Source organism: Strix uralensis, chromosome 7 (assembly GCF_047716275.1).
Source record: "Strix uralensis isolate ZFMK-TIS-50842 chromosome 7, bStrUra1, whole genome shotgun sequence".
Classification (NCBI taxonomy): Eukaryota; Metazoa; Chordata; class Aves; order Strigiformes; family Strigidae; genus Strix; species Strix uralensis.
In genome coordinates this window covers 37,474,370-37,492,014 of record NC_133978.1, presented here as the reverse complement: position 1 = coordinate 37,492,014, position 17,645 = coordinate 37,474,370, and the positions used below count along the sequence as shown (strand labels likewise).

Genomic DNA, 17,645 nt, shown 5'->3' with positions numbered 1-17,645 from the left:
AGCAAATCAAGATCTGGGAGGGAAAACATAATCCTGTAATGAGAATTAGTAAACACATAATGATTTTAAAGTGCACAGGTTGATGGGAAAGATGTTGCTTAGCAACATCAGCAGCTGGAACTGCTGTAAAATCGTGATGTTGCTTGGCAACAAAAAGCTGAGCTGGTGTTTTGTGAGAGTTGTGAAATGGTATATTGCTGCACTTCCCCCACCGATAATCAGAAATCACCCATTGGGATCCCACCACCAAATATAGGGTAGGACTGAGGATTTAAAGGACAGCAAAGGAGACAGCTCTTTGATGCAGTCCAGCCTTGGCTGATTTGTTCCTCTTAATATACAAGTACGAAAGAAAAGAAACAGGGAGACTCTGAGTATCTGCTCCTAAGAGACAAAGGATTTCTTTAAAAAACAGATTAAGAAAGTTAAAAATTATTCTTTCCATTTCTGGCTAATTTGCAGTCAGTATAGCAACCTGGCCTGGAAAAATCCGATCTATGGCACCATTCCATTGCTTCTAGTGACACCAGCGCAGCACTTCAGGCACTCCTAGGCCATGGATGTGGGCGCACCGTGGAGGCCTGACTGTGGCACCAGGGGTGGCCAGGCTGCAAAATCATAGTGTTCAGGCAGGAAGTGAAAGGGAATTATTTTGCTACAGTGTGAAATCTGGAAAAAAACATTGTGATCCAAAAGTGTTTTGACTTCTGACAGGATTCAACCTCTTCATATAGCTGAGGTATTTGAAAATGTTTTATTCATGTTCACAGTAATGAAGTACTTAGGTATGGCAGTGGTAATAGTTAAAGAAAATGTGAAGGCCTTATTTATACATAATATTGTTAGAAGTGATTTTAGAAAGTAGTGAGAGACATCAAGTGCCTGCAAGACTTTAGCTCTCATCTTTGTACAGATAGTCCCTCCTCCCTCCTTCAGATCTTTTAGTCTAAATATTCATGGCACAAAAGGTGTAGAAGACAACGCCTGTTTCTTTGGAGATGAATTGATTTGCCCAAGGTAAAAAAACCCAAAACACTAAGGAGCAGAATTAGGATGTCAGCATGGGCTTCCTCAGCAAGCTCCAGTTTTCCAGACTATGCTGGAATTTTACTTCATTTCATTCAGACCTCCATCAGGAGGTACCATTCCTAAAGCAACATGAGGGGTGCTAATTAATTTTATTTTACATTCTATCCGGGAATTTTCCCAGCTGAAAAAAAGGAAGTCTGCCATTTCAGCTTTTACCAGCACTTTCATAATACTATATTATTTCATGCAATAATAAATAAAAGTGATTCTGGAAATCTTAGGTATGATTCTATTGCCTAAAAGAGACAACTAGTGTCACACTGGACACCTAGGGTATCCTGCTTATCCCTTAACTGCCTGCCTGGAAGACATGGGTCTCAGATAAGTTTTGTGTTTTATCTGCCAGTCCCACAAGGATGTCACAACCACCTCAGCGTGTCTAAAACTGTGCTCTGTAGATCTGAATAATCCTTCTCTTGTGCCTTGATCATTAAATGTTTTGAGCACATGTATATTCCCTTTTCTTTGCACTGATTGCAGATGTCAAAGTAATGCAGAGGACCTAGTCTTTAAAATTGGTGCCAGAAATATTTCATAAAATATATATGATCCAAAAAATAACATTCAAGTATTGGAGCATTTCTCTTTCCAAACCACATTTACACCAGCAGTTTTTCACCAGTTTCCATATGCAGCACTTAAGTCAGTGGGAAGGCTGTTGATCCAGATGAAACACACAGCTCTGCACAGTGGCACTGACTCTCTCTGTCCTCATGCAGTATCTGGCTATGGAGAGCTGGATAAAGGCTTCATATTTGAGTTCCTAATGTCTCAACCGGCTAACAGGGCTTGGGAGCTACAGGGGAGGCTGACCTACATAGCTCACCTGGTCAATCTGTGCTTATCATTGCACAGGACTGTAAATTATTTCCTTATTATTACTGCCTGCCTTTTATAAACAGCTGATTATGATCTATGAGAAATATCTCCCCCATACTTGTATTATGAGACATATATGACTGTATAATTCAGATCCATAGCCGACTTGGCAGAGTGCACATGTGTTTTCACACTCTAAATGCACACAGTCATTCACTCAAAGTGAAGGATCCTTGTTCCTAAAACTCAAAGGAAGAACATTTAGTCTGACTTGGGGCAAAGTCTTGGAAGCAGTGGTGGGAGATCTGAGGTGAAGGATGGATTTTCAGAACCCGCTGGCTCTCTGCTCCCCAAGCTGCTCTGCCTGTTGTGGTGTCCACTCACAGCACTGGAGATAGTGGGACAGGACACAGAGAGACAAAAATCCATGTTATGATGAGGCAGAAAAGGAAACATAAGCAAGGTGGGGACCAGTTGGTTTAAAATGTCTCTAGAGGCACATATAAAGCATGGGAAGAATGCATCCCAAGGTGAATTATTCCTTGCCTCTTTTCAGGTCCTTCCTCCTTCAAACTATTTTTCTTGCTTTCCCCTCTGTAGAGTTTACCTGTTTCTTCTGTCCATGCATTCCCTTTGACTCCTCCCTTTGACCAAGAGACTCAGTGGAAATACAAGGGAGAGCGAAGAGTTGCCACAAGGTCTGGTGTTCTGAGAGCTGATGAGAATGGCAGGGAAGAGGCAGGGTGTAAAGCTGCTCAGAAGGTAAGAGAGTTCTTCCCTCTTGTTCTCCTTTAGCTGTGGAGCCTGAACCAGCTGTCAGCAACTGTCTCTCCCTAATTGCGGATGGCAGCAGTATTTCATCTCCCGCTTTCTTGGCCTGAGGTGTGTGTTGATATGTCAGAGTTGGCAGGTTGCAGCTGCTCTCTGGGTTTTGTGCTAACACACCCTTCATGCCCACACAAATATCACAGGAGAGGAGGACTCGTTGTTGTGCTTCTAGAAAGCCTCCAACACGCAGAGACTGTCCTTGGGCTGAGGGGCAGACGCTTATTGCCTTTTAGTGCTGGCCCAACACAGGTACATAATCATGTACACTCATGCACACACACAGATATACACACATGTATATGTTATATACTATGTATATATAAATGCATATATCCTATACAGGTTATATGCTCATCTTCAATTAGAAATCATTTAGCCTGGAGCTGCTTTTCATTGTTTTATGATAGTTTATCACTGGGTGAGAATAACCTAGTTTATAAGCTCAGCTACTGAATATTTAGCAGTGAATAATATTGTCACTCCAGATGTGCTGTGTTTTATCAATAGTGAGGGCAAGCTGTGGAAATAAGTCTCTCAGGAGACTTACACCTCAAGACAGCTTGTTAATAGCCAACCACGGTTAGGTTTCAGACTCTAGTCCAAGACGGTGTACTAAATCTTTGTGGGACTAACTCTGGGAACGGAGTCACTGACGCTGAAATAATTTTGTAGTCAAGATAGTATTCATAAAGCCATGAATCCTTGTTTACAAAGATGCTGATGTTGGCTGAAAAAATATTTACTTGGAAAGTAATCTTGTCAAGTTTCTTCAATCTTCTGCACCTTGAAAATGGTTACACTAAGGAAGCACAACACTTATATTCATGTAAGTATTTAGGTGGGATTACTCATGCAAATTCCTCACTGATTTACAATGCAGGATAACACTGCCGACATTTTTCAAAAGCAGAAACTGAGGCACAGAGGGCTTGAGTGATTAGGCCATTAATATATTGTGTGATCCTGGACTAAGCAGGAAACTAGGGCTAGTGTTCAGCCCTCAAATTATCAATACAGAATAAAAACGATTACTGGTTTGATATGGAATTGTTGTTCTAAAAGAATAGCTTATCTTTTGCATGGAATAGGTACTGGATTAGGGACTTTTCTCAAGGATGTTACACTGATTTAGCCCTGCACAAAAAGACCCCATCACATTTCACGACTAATCAGGACTGAAATACTTCCTTACACTTATTTGTAAGGGGCAGCCAAGAACATTTTTGTGCACAGTAACATCACAGAGGTATCACTAAAGATATCATAAATAAAGAAGGAAAGAAAACCAGTAAGTCTAAAAGCATTTTACATGCTTTTTTTCCCAAACAAGAATAATTGCATAATAATGAGAACGCTTCCTTGCTGTCATTACCATTGTTTCATCACTGTTATAACGTATAAAATTAATGTAATGAATAAATGTTTAAGATGAATATGAATGTAAATTATAAACCTATTTTCCCCCTTGACTGCTTTGATTCAACTAAGCAGACATGCAAAACAAGATTGAGAAGTCGGTTAAAGACAGTCCTTAAGGTTTTTATGATGATCTGTTGACAATGACTGGTGCTTAAACTGCATTTCCGACTCTAAATTGGAGGACTTGATGTTTGCCTTTGTGGTAGTGGCTTTTTAAAAAGATGATCTAATGCCATGTTGGCAGGAAGTGGTCCTAGTGATCCATGGTGGTTGGTGGAGATAAAGTTAACTAAGCTGCTCACTGTTGTTACAGATGGCACAAGCCTTCATCGTTTTGACAGACATAAACCTAATCAGTTTCTCCTAATGACAGATTTAAACTCATATAACATATTGCCTTGTCCAGCTGGGTGGGTCTACACTATTTATATTCATGTTATCATTTTCCACTAATATAAACAATATCCAATTTCAGTGTTCACTCTTAATTTACAGGTGTATTTTTCCATCGGCATTTCTTCATCATTAGTGAATGTTGTTAGGTGCAGACTTTGCAGTACTTGAACTCAGTCTCAGTTTGGATTTGGGGAAGGTTCCTTGGAGATCAGGATCACAAAGTAATTTTTGTTATACATAATTAGGCACTATATTTACATTTTTAAACAGGGATTGTAATAATGAATGAAAATTTGGGAAAAAAGAATCGTCGTAGATCATCTGCAAATGGCTGCAATATTGGCTTCCTGAGTCTGCAAACAGCCTGGTTCTTAAAGATGTGAATTTCCCCTTTCAGCTCAGTAAGATTTTACTATCAAAATCTAATTATGTTTTTTGAACATTGGCTATAGTTATTTGGGTTTTGGTCATTACAACAGATGGAACTTGACAGAGGAACAGATGAAATTTGATTTTGCAGTTGATTTCTATTTATCTACTATTTAGCTATTTCTTGACTGTCATCAAGCTGTTCTTTTCATCCCTAAGAAAAAAACAAAGGTAATAAAGTGAATGGAAATAAGCAACGCTGCCCTAGTTCTCCTCCAGTTGCACCTGTGATGTCTATAACCTTTGCACACAGTGCTATCACTGCAATCCAGTGACTGGATTCATAGTTGGATGTGGACTCAAAAGTAAAAATGGAAATTCATTGGGGTGCAAAATCCCAAGAGTCTGCACTGATATCTTAAATGATGGCAGAAGACCAGTGCAATGGGAAACACAGCACTCAAGATTTTTAGCTTGACAAGATTTTTTTATGAGATTTCATCTTTCAGGTAGAAATATTACATGTTTATGGAAGCCTTACGACTCTCTTAGGTATTAAAGACCCAAGTGCCTTTTTGTACTGCATGTCCTTGACTTGCTGGCAAAAAATGCCTTTTCCTGTTAGAGCAGGAGTTAATATTAAAAAGAATGCCTAGACTGATGCTATATGCAAGTTCACAGATGGCAGTTTTGTCTCCCAGTTACACTGATTGTTTTTAATCACAAAGCACTTTGAGATATTAGTAAATGGAAGAATATAAAACTTCTACTCTTTACATGAAACCATGACAGAATGTAGGGAACTAAGTATCAGTCACTAGTACTCAACCATCTTTCAAGTCAATGGAATGGGCACAAAATAAGGCCTACAATTGTTTGTCCAGTTTAAAGTTCATGTATGCTTGAAGTATATACAGTACCACCTTCTGTAATTAAAGGGCTAAAGTGAATCAAGGTTGGGATCTTCTTGTATCCAGATGTGATTCTTTTTTTTGTTGTATGAGCAAACTCTTAAAGGTTACTTGGTGAAGTCCTGTACATCTAGAAAGGAATAATATTCTTTGAAAAGTGTGATAGCCTATAGGTTGCATCAAACCTCTTTAAACTTCAGATGTAAGAACAGAACTTACCATAAAAAGATATGAGACTGTAGGATATGTTAATGCAAAAGGCTTAAGCGTAATTTCCAAAACTCTTTAAATCTTTTTACCAATAGAAATGGTTTGATAGTGCTATGGTTTGAAATTTGGTTTTGGGCTAGCAGGTCTTCATGCAGGGACTAAATATTGCATGTATGACAAATAAGAAATGTTAAGACTAGTTTATTAGAATGCAAGCCTATCTCCATGCTCAATGCTCCTGACACACATCACCTTTTGATGTGAACAGTGCAATGACTTAAGAGTCCACCAGAGAAAATGAAAAAAAGACCAAACCCAACTTTATGTAGACCATGAATTTAAACCTCCTGCCCCCTTGCATCATGCAGAGATTTTCATATGGGTTCAATAAAATTGTGCAATGATCCAAATTTGTGGGTAAAAGCAGCTATTTCTCATAAAGAAAGTGGTTAAGTGCAATTTTCAGTTTACGGTTGGAAGTGGTATGGAAACTGTGAGTAATAGACAATGTAACAAGTAGACATGCAACTTATTCCAACAGTTAATAATCATTACTGTTGTTCCAATTGTATCAATATGCTGTATATATAATACACAGACACATACAGAAGTATAAAAACAAAATCTTTTTGGTGTAATCAAAAGCTTTTTCATGAGGATGAAAAGTAGGTCAACAGCTCACATTATACTAGGCTAAGAGTAACAAAAGTGAAAGACAGCTATGTATAATACATCACACATATCCCTCTGAAGTGTTGGAGAAATCACAGTCTATATCACGCTAAAAACAAAATGAAACACATTCAAATCTAGGCATCTAAGATCCAAATCTGCGGATTTATTAAGCTGTGCTGTAAAAATTAGGATTTTGACACTCATTAACTGCTTTTTTTGTACCTCTTTTCCCTTCCCTTACTGCAGCAATCTGTGCTTCTGGCTTCAACTAGGAGTTGCTCACAATGTCAGAGTTTGTTAACATCAAAAATTGTTTGTGCTCAAGAAGATCTAGACGTCTCCTCTCTGCCTCTTTTGGACAGTGAGTGAAAACCTGACATTGAACCTTAAGTGCACAGAAATGGTGCTGTTTGGCTGACACTTCATAGAATCATAGAAAACACGGCTGAGGGACATATCCTTCCTCTATTTTAGTGTGTATCTCCCAAAAATATTTATATTTTTTACAGGTGTGTTGGAGGAAGCGCATTTTGGGAATGGTAGAAAATGTTCTGAAATCATATTTCCCAAAGAATTCCTCTGAAAATATATGCCATTTTGTCCAATTTTTATCAATTCCTCAGTCAGATCTATTCTGCAAAAACAGCTATAGTGTTAGTTCACTAATAAAGTTTCCTGTTTTCTTTCATTGCCTCTAGGGAGATTATCTCATGGTCCTGCTTTCTTACAGTTATACTGGTCCTGTTTCCTTCTAAAATATTTCTGTTGCAAGTATGGCAACCGTTCATATACCAAAAAAATTAGTTAGCATGATATCTATCACATTATGTTTTGATAGCAAGGAAAAGTGTTTACACTATACATCCGTCACACATCAGCTTGTAATGAATCAGCGAATCTTTGCTGATTACTTATATTCAGAAAAGCACATCTCATCTAGGTAACAAAACAAATCGTTCTTACCTTTTATCTTTGCACAGTCCTATTACAGTCCTACAGAATTCCCCGCAGCACACTACTGTTTACACATGAAGCAAACAAACATCCTAATCCATTTGCAAGGACTCAGAGCTGGTTGAGTCTTGGGTTTGACCAAGAACCAAGAGTGCTAGCTGGATCATATGCTTGCTGTGAAACCAGAGAAGTAAATGAGTCTGTCAAGTCCTAACTAGCATTTTATGACAAATTTAATTTGGCAAGAATATGTGGTTCAGTATTTTGTCAAACTTGCTGAGCCTTGTATATTCTGTATATGTATCTTGATCAACTGATATATTTTCATAATATCCTGCATTCAGGAGCTTACATACAAATATTAAATTGAACTGTGTTTCACCATGCGATTTTTAGAAGCCAGTACTTAAAAAGGATTATGTCAAGAAAAAGAAAAACTAATCTGCAATGGCTTTACTCTTACACTGGCTGTCAGCAGTGCAAATCTTCAAACCATTAGTTGCTGCAATTGAATATAGAATCAACTGTATTTAAGCTATTCATTTAGCTTTAAGCTTAGATCATAGGTGTAGGGTAAAATTTTACTCTTTTCAGGCTTGTTATGGACTTAAGGAGCTTCTAGAAATGTTCCACTGGCATCAGAAAACACAAAAGCTGATCTGAATGTCTTCTGCAGCCTGAGCAGTGGCTCCCACCTCCCCCAGAATAAAGGCCCACCTTTCCGGAAAAAAGGTCAGTGGTCAGGCTGAAAGCTTGGTTTGTCTTCCCTCACATAAAGAAGCAGCACAGCACTCACTGAAAGCTGCCCAGTATTACAGGTCAATCCTTCTCCAATACTGCCATAAAAGATGATTTTAAAGAAAGCTTCAAGTGGCGAGAAAGGGATATCCTCAATATTCTTCAAAAATACCTTCCTCCCATCCAGCTGAATGGAAGTTGCCCATGAAGACAGGGACCCTACCACAGCCTGCAGAAGATTTCACAACCTGAACCTTCACAGTGATGTTTCCCTCTCTGCCCCCCTCCACTGCCTGCTCTGGAAGCTCTCCAAACTATTGCTTCTATTTCTATTTCTATCCTGCTTGCTTTGTATCAAGCCCCACAAAATAACTAGCAAGCATTTTACAATGTAAATTATTTTTTGTATAAGCAGGAAACGGTCTGCAGGCATACCTGTTAGTATGAAGTATAAGGTTGGAACTGGGGGCATTTATTTTATTTCTTCTTTGCTGTAGGCTGTTGACTGGCTTTGAACAGGAGTCTTTTTGAATCAGTCCCACAAACCAGTGCACACGTGACAATCCAAGCACATCCAGTCACTGACAACTTGCTTTACTGATAAAATAACCAAGCTATAATATAACTTAGATCAGCTTTTTCCTGGGCTAGGTTGCTTTCCACAGCTTGCCCTGGTATTGTCAAAACGCTTGATGAAAATACGAACTAGATAATTCTGGAGCATGTGCAAAGTGATTACTGATCTCCCTAAGCCAGGGTATTCAAGCCTGTCATTGTCACAGATCTGTGTTTTAAAGATGGAAAAATGCATGGATGTAGATGTAAATGATGCAGATGCAGTTGTAGATGTAGATGCAGATGCAGCTGCAGATGGCAGGGTACTGAAAACTAAGCCAGTGAGAATTAGATCTTCCATCCACAGGCCCATCCGACATTTCTGGCCAGCTACCAGCCCTTCTACCTTTCTCATCTCCAAAATGCCTTTAAAATAAGATTTATGGATATATGTATTAGCATCTACTTAATTAATCTCTGAATCTATAATTAAAAAGTTTTGACATGGAGGGATGGAGATTTTTTTCTTAACTCCTACGTGTATAGGTGGTTTCTAACCCATCTCCTGGGCTGTGTAAAGGGAAAAAGGCCTACTCCTAGATAATTAGCAGCTTGATCCTGAATAGCTGAATCATGAGAAACAAATTCAAGCTATAAGCACTCTGTATTTTGGTTTAAATCAGATTTTGTAGGAAATACCAACTTTATAATACAGATAGAAACATGTCTGCCGTTGTCATTCTGTGTCTGTCAATATGATTGTTAGTTTTTGCCTGAAGATAAACATATCTTTTTAAAGACATATTACTTGAAAAATAGTTTCCAAAACATACAAAACATACCAAAACATTGTGGTAATACAAACCTCTTACCTTAAAAAAATCCAGAAATAATGAAGTGGCCATGGTCTTATATGCTGACAGCATAATTCAATATAATGTTGTCAAGGTTCAAAATAATAATCAAATTCCTGTTAATCTCAAACTAATGAAGTATTATTTTAATCTGATCAGTTCTCCTAGTGGTTAAGGCTAGAACTGACTTCAACTACCTGAAGATCTATAAAAGGTCTGCATCACCAGAGGCAATATTCTACCTACAGATGTTCAGTGTTGTGTTTTGCAGCCTGCAGCAAACTTCATTATGCGTGAAAGGACATAGTCAGTTCTCACTTAAGAACATCTTTAAACATCTGCATAATCTTTCTAGTGACTAGCCAGCTAATTTTATCTCTGAAATTCTGCATGAGAAACACACATTCTTGTCGTTACATGGCAACTTAAAATCAACAAGCAATCCTTTCTGAAACAAATCCTTAGAACTATTTCTGAAAAAAAGAACAACGGTGGAAGAGAGCCATACTTTAAAACTCCAGCATTTGCAAATAGCTGTTGCAGTCTGTAATGTTGTAACATGTTTTTAAAACTGCTCTTTTAGGACATGCACACTTAATGATCAGTCTTTTGGTCTTAGAAAGATACTGACTAAATAGACATGATCCTGTAGACTATAGGTTATATGGATTGTAAAACAAGTTATACAAGAGATCATGAAACTATAGAACCTCAAAGGAGCCACTGTTTTTTTTCTGGTAAGGAGAAAAGTTTCTTTTACTTATAAGACACTCCCTTTGTCTTTTTGTAATGTCTAAAACATAATTAGTAAACTGCTTTGAGTCTAGACATTTTTAAATTTAAAGAACTAATAAAAAAATTACTTACCCAATTTTCCTCTAGACTAAAAATGAAAACGCCCCACCCTGTCCCTGATTTTTATAATCTTCTGCACTCCTGCACTCCTAGCTGGTGTATGGATCCCCTTTCTCCCTGGATCACATGAAAGTGTTCTATTAATGTGAATTGGCTTCTGTTGGAGAACACTATGCTGGATAGCTATGAAGTGTAAGGAATCTGACCCAGGGAGCTGTAGGGCTGTGACACATCAGTTCTTCACAGGAATTCTCAGTTGCTGGATGAGAATAACATGAGAGAGGTCCTGCACACTGGGTGCAGACTGCTGCCGTTGTTGTTAGTATACCGTCTGCTTAAGGCAGTGAGACAAGTTCCATGATACACCACTGTAACTGGAATTTTACCCTCTGCCTTTTCACTCCAGGACTATAATTACTAAGTATCAGGCTGTCTCTCTCACCTGACTAATTTAGTAAGTGAAGGTTGGGAAAATGAATCAGTTTAGCACCTGACAAATGCATATAACCACAGCATGGCTAAAAGAGATAGCTGCTTTAAGAAGACCATTGCAAGTCAGCACTGCTCTGCATATTTCATGAGGAGTGCTTTGCTGGAGTTCAGAATAAACATTCCAAGTCTGGGAATGCTAGTAGATTACCTGGCAGGGGGCAGAGAAGGAAAAGGAAGTCTCCTGCCTCTGTTCCAGTCCTCATCCCTTTGCCTGTGTTCAGTCTTCTCTTGTCCATGAGGTCAGAGAAGAGGGAAAGCAGCTTGTCGCGTCTCACCATGGCTAAGATGGAACTTTGAGCCCACTTGTTTGAATGTTGTGGTTGAAGTTAGAGTGTTACATCTGTGAGCCTTTCAGGAAAAAAAACAAGCCACTTCAGTATAGAGTTGTCTTAACTATAAATCCCCAAAGCACATGTCACTGGAATAGGAAACCCACACCAGTCATAGAAATTACTTTTAAACACAGCATGTTTTCAGTTATGTGGTACTTTTGGAAAATCCTCCCTTGGAATACATTATTTCAGAGAGGAAAAAATTATTTCTTTCATAATAGGTCATGAGTTACAGGCATTTAAACACATGTAATAAGAATATATTCACATTATTACAAATGATTGCTGTTATAGGATTAAACCTATCACAAAAGTGCTTAGGTTTAAGTTGTTTGCATGGTGTTGGTAATGTCTAATAGGTGATAACTTCTAGAGCCCACTATAAAGAAAAGTGAATTCTCATGAATTTTTTGGGAATACAGAAATTATCAGCATATTAAAATGTCAATGTGAAAAAAATTGCCATGCAGTTATGCAAAATATGGGCACAACTCTACAGAGCACTAATTGGCTTTTTCTTTTGCAAAAATCTGACATTGTTCTGCATTTGCTTTTAATTCCTTTGTTCCTCCATTAGAAATGTACTGGATGGACCACCAAGGCTGCAGCTGTCTGGCTATTCTCTGCTCTGAGGCATCACTGATGTATGTATGTATATATTTCCCACTCCTTCTTGCAAAGATTTTCTTTTTGTTTTCCTAAACTAAATTGCTGTTTGATTGTAGGGAAAAAGTGGAAGGTTTTAAGCATTTTAGTCTCTGCCACCGTGATTTCCACATGTTGTCGTAGCAACCTTGTGTCAGTCTTACACTTAATGAAACTTCCCAAGTCATCAAAGAGTTCCTGGTGCCAATGAGGGTTTGATCCTGTCAGGGTTTTTTCCCTGACATCCCATCAGATTGGGCCCCAGGTTTTTCTCAGAGTTCTATTAATAATTGTTCTTTCATACTCCTCTGAAAATACCTTCTTAGACATTGTATACTGTGATTTGATGGGCTGTAATCTAGTCCACTCTTCTGAAAGAGTATCTGGTGCCAGACTTTTACCTCCCACAGGTTTATCTGTAAATATGGAAAGAAAAGCTGCTGCAAGAACCAAGTATATGAATTTACACTTCTACATTGCTAAAACAATTTTTTAAAGTTAGCTACACTCATTAAAAGAAATTCCCTTCATCTGTGTTTGCTTGCAGAACTGGCAGCTGAATGGCAAGTATCTCGGATGTTTTGTTTCTGATGTTTTCAATTAGTCTAGGCCCCATTTCAGATTACCAGGATTATCTTTATGTCAGGAACAGCCATCACGGGGCAACAGGTCCTGTAGTGCCATGTTCTTAGACAATTAATTTCTTGTTTTATCTCCTCATTCTGATTAGTAGCATTTATTTTGGTGTATTAAATGGAAATGCAAAAGTTTATGATTTAAAGTCATAGGCAACACTCCTGGGCAGTGACTAAGCTGTCTCATTTAAAACCATGTCTTTTTCCATTAATGCCTAGGAACATCTGCTAGCAGATTGGGGATGTTCACATCAGGAGACCAATCTTCCAGAACTGGACAAATTATTAGATTTGATATTAAATTGAATGGTGGTAGATCCCCAGTTTATTGGCTCTAGATGAGAGCACCTGCATGCTGGGCAGCTCTGGAGCTATTTGGGATGCACAGTGAACACCACTGGTAATTCACTTCTCAGCACCATAAAAAAACCCCATTATTACTCTGTATTTGATGACAATGGAGACTACCTATTGCTTGCTGAAATACAGTATCCATGGGAGCTCCTGCGTATCATGATATATAAAAAATCTGCATCATTAAGAATTAGAATTCAGTTGGAGATCCTCTGCTAAATGCCAGAAACTTTATGTGTGTTTCTGCACTCTGAGAGGAGTCAAAAGAGGGAACAGTGAAATCTGCACACAGTGAATCTCTGCTAATAAATTTGAAATATTTATTTTAGGATTCCTCTACGTAAGTCTTCTCATTTCAATCAAAATAATGTTTTTCAAATATACATGTATGAAAACTGAACAAACATCAGATGAAAAAGTAGTCTCGGTGAGTAAAAACAATTTGAAAATCTCATAATGCACTGAACATAGACCATTTTCTTAAGTTACTGCTTTCACTGGTGACAGTAACAATTGGCACAATAGGAGTCAGGAAAATGGAGATCTGATCACCTGGGCAAGCAGAACTCTCAAAATAAAAATGCAGAGGAATGTCTGGCAATATTGCAAGATATTTAGTTCATATTAAGCGGAGTCAGATGATATTAAAAAATCTGTAACTCACACACACTTACATTTGTTAAGACTATATTTGCATCCTAACATCTGGACTCACTGGGAGGAAAAGTCTGCATACATTAAGAGCATATATGGTAGTTTTTTAATAATATCCCCCTATATTTCCCCTTTTTCCAAAGCCATGTGTTGTGAGTCAGCTTACAGAAGGCAATGGCATTATTCTGGAAGGGGAGGTCTGGGACATGAGAAGTGATATTGCTTGTGTTGTAAATTAATTTTCAGGTAAATAATGTAATTCTTAAACAGAGTTAGTGGCATAGGAGGCAGAATCTGCTGGTTGCATGATGCCACTTCTGGCTTCCAGATGTTAAACTATGTTTGAAAATCAGCTACCGGTACAGTGCTCATGTTTTCCTAAGAAAATAATTGTCAGTGGGATGCCATATCACTGTGGATGGGAGGGGAACACTGCTGCAACTTCTCTTGAATTGTGCACAATATGCCCTTGCTATAGCTGGGACCAGTAAGAGTTCCTCACAACCTGTCCTATAGCCTGAAACGCTGGTTTTGGCCCTCATTCTTCTGCTCCTCTGTGCCTTTTGCTGTCTGTATCAGGAACCTGCTGCACACAATACTGCTACAGCACAGGTCAAAAATCATTCATTCACTTGATAAGATAGTTTATGGACAACTGTTACAGCAAGAGCTGGAAATAGGGGATCTAGTTACTGCACAATTTAGGCACTTCTTCCCACTGAAATTAACAGGACTCAAGAACGTAGACATCTTTGTAGATCTAAGGGAGGCCTGCAGAATGTATGTGCCTACCTACATGGAGGATAATCCATGCTGGCACAATGGCTCTGTGTCACCCTCCAGTCATGAGACAGCACACCGAGGGCTGCACTGGCTGACACTTCCACCCCTGAAATTCTGTCCTCCTTCCTGTCGGTGCTCCCAGATTCAATTTCTCCAGATGACCCATGATGCTTGGTGATGCTTTCTGAAACCGCCGGTCTGTTCTCTGCAACAAGAAGATGGAACAGGAATTAGGAGTCCCGAGAGCATTCACCTTCTGTCTCACACACAGCTGCATTGTGTGTGCTGTGCCAGACTGCACCACACGACAAGCAGCAGCAGGCTTTTCCTCTCATTTCACTCCCAAGTGGCACGTGTAGCTTCAGTGAAAGAGGTTTTTGTGATGAAAGCGAAAACTAAATTCAGATTAAACGCCACTAATCTATGTGGAGTGGTCTTATTTCACATATAAATACAAGCTACTGTAGGTATGTGACAGTAATTGTTGAAATCCTTTTACAGTGCACAATGTTCTTGTTAAAAGTGAATTTATACGCTGCACAGTATTTGCTGTACTACTGTGCTTTTTAGCATTTCATTTTTGGTTAATTTGGGCTGCCTCTTTAAGAACACTTTTTGCTACTATGTTGCATATTTGGGACAAAGAGCAGTCTGTGGGATATTTTGCTCTTGTATCCACTGAGTAAAAGGCCCTGCTTGTGTAAGCACCAAGAAAGGTCAAACACAGATTTCCAGAAAGCAAGCATCATCTTCAGAAACACGAGATTAGTGTTTGTATGAGACTGGATACAACAGGATTTCCTCAGCAAGGTATTGAACCTTTCACCTCGTATTGAACCTTTTACCACTTTGCCTCCCACCCAGCTCAGCATTTTGCATTTTGTAGTGTCTTAGAAAGTCTTTGGAAGAGGGAATATTTCTCACTATGTGTTTGTGTACTGCATTGTACAATGGGCCTGAGTCTTGTTTGGACTGTCTCTTGAGACTTTCTGTGTTAGGGTACAAAAGCATCCTACTCATGATGAATTTGCAATGCAAATTGGACAGCACTATACTAGTCACACAAAGTATAAGAATAGAAAATTGTTCAAGAGTCCAAACCATAATTCAGTAACTTTGCAGTGGAAAATGAAACATTTAAAACATATTTTGAAAGATAGCTTATGCAGAGTTGCAGTCTGTAGTCTGGCAGAAGTACTGGGAGACAAGGCAGTTTTGACTGTATACTGAATCAGTCTGATCTATGAAGATGTTTTAGAACTCCTGCTAAAAATACTCTAATAAAGCACCACAATAATTAGACCAACACAATAGTTTTAATCACAGAATGAAGTACTAAGTGTTACATATTTATATTTTGCAGGATTAATCTGAACTTGAAAATTAAGCAGAGAAAGCTGAAAAAAAATTACCTAGATTCCTCGCAATGATTTTTAAAAAGTCATTAGGAAAGTTCCTAGAAATCAACATTTAATGTACTATATTGTTATTCTAATCATATATTTAATAAACCCCTTATTGATAATTTGGAATATATTAAGTGGCGTCCATTGTCCTTGAAACAATGTATTTGGTTAAAATCATCCTTTAGCACAGCTTTGCTGGAGTCAATGGATTCACACAAGGAATTAATTTTGACAGGCAATCTCTTTGCATGGATCAGAGCTTTTGCAAACTTGTAAAAAGTTTCATACTAATTGTACTGACCTGCAGTAAGTCATGCATTTAGATTTTGCCTTAAGTTTCACAAGTATGTCAAGTTCTTAGGAGAACGCAACGCACCTCTGGATTAATGCTCAACTAAATTATGAATGTCTAAGAAAATTTGGAGTTGACTGACATGCACTATGAAGGAAAGACGACTGTGTTTTGGGACTTCAGGGGGATGGGAATCCCTGCTACTGAATGTGTTCTTGTAAAAAATCTGGGATTTTATCAATGCAAGTAACAATGTGGTTTTGTTGTTAATGATCTGCCCTCTTAATGACTTTTAGTTTCTGTTAAAATTACAGAATACTTCAGCCCAATGCCTTTTCTCTAATACAAAGTGTATTTTATTCTGCATCAATAACATGAAAGATTCCCAAATTTAAAAATCTCTTCTAATGCTAGTGTTCATTACACCTAGAATGCCTTATTTTTCTAACTGGTTACATGAATATACATTAACAATGGAAGATGCAGTCTTGCAACTGTGAATCTTGAGTAAGAGAACTTGCTTTACAACCAATTGGACTTAAATTATCCAAATGATGAGAAAGCTACTTCTTCTTGCCTCTCTGGCTGCTTTACCAGACCACTTCCAGCCTGCTGAAGCCCTCAGGAAGTCACTGTGAAAGTGTGAAGGTTCTGAACTCTTGCCTCCTGTTTCCCAATTTACTGAAATTGTAAAAATTTCTAGGCAATCGTGTCACTATGTTTGAACACTACACAGTACACTGAAGCAGAGAGCATACGTGTTACTGTAACGTTATGAACTCTGTGATTAAGGGGTTACATGCTGTAACCAGGAAAGCAGGAATTAAGCCTATAACATATATGGCTGTTTTAAATTTCTTACAGATTATAGCAACTTGATATTATTACATATTCTTTTAGTTCTCTTTTCATCAGAATCTTGTGCAAACTCTATACTCATAACTGAAATAGATTACTAATGATTGTTTTATTTGATTGGTGTGATAACATGTAGAAGAATTTCAAATATAACTTCTGGTATATTTGAAATAGATTTTAAGGCCTAGTAAAATGTGTTCAGGATTTAGCTGTCTTATAATAGAATGCTGCTCAACAGGCCTGAAAAGTGTTCTTAGCCTGCTTCTTGTATAGTCCCAAGTCAAGGCTGGTTTAAAACCCAGTCAAGCTAATCATATAGAGACAGTTTTAACAAAGGATGATTAATTGACTAAACACAGGTGTTTTGCTAGATTAAGAGAATTTAGTATACAGAAACTGCTTGCTCTACCTAAGCTTTTAATAGAACATCTTCAAGTCTTTCTCAGAATTGTGCGAGATGAAAACTAGTGGAAGAAAGATGAAGTAGATGATGACCTGAAAAATGACCCTCAAACTAAAACA

At 38.2% G+C, this 17,645-nt stretch overlaps 1 protein-coding gene across 1 annotated transcript in view; it reads right to left on the bottom strand.

The window, feature by feature from the left end:
* The window catches only part of TACC2 (transforming acidic coiled-coil containing protein 2), a 152,782-nt gene extending 141,921 nt beyond the window's left edge, over positions 1–10,861 (bottom strand). Inside the window, exon 1 of the mRNA XM_074875457.1 lies at positions 10,685–10,861. The gene's annotated coding sequence lies outside the window, so the exon portion shown is untranslated. The remainder of the gene's footprint in view (positions 1–10,684) is intronic.
* Positions 10,862–17,645: the final 6,784 nt, after the last annotated feature.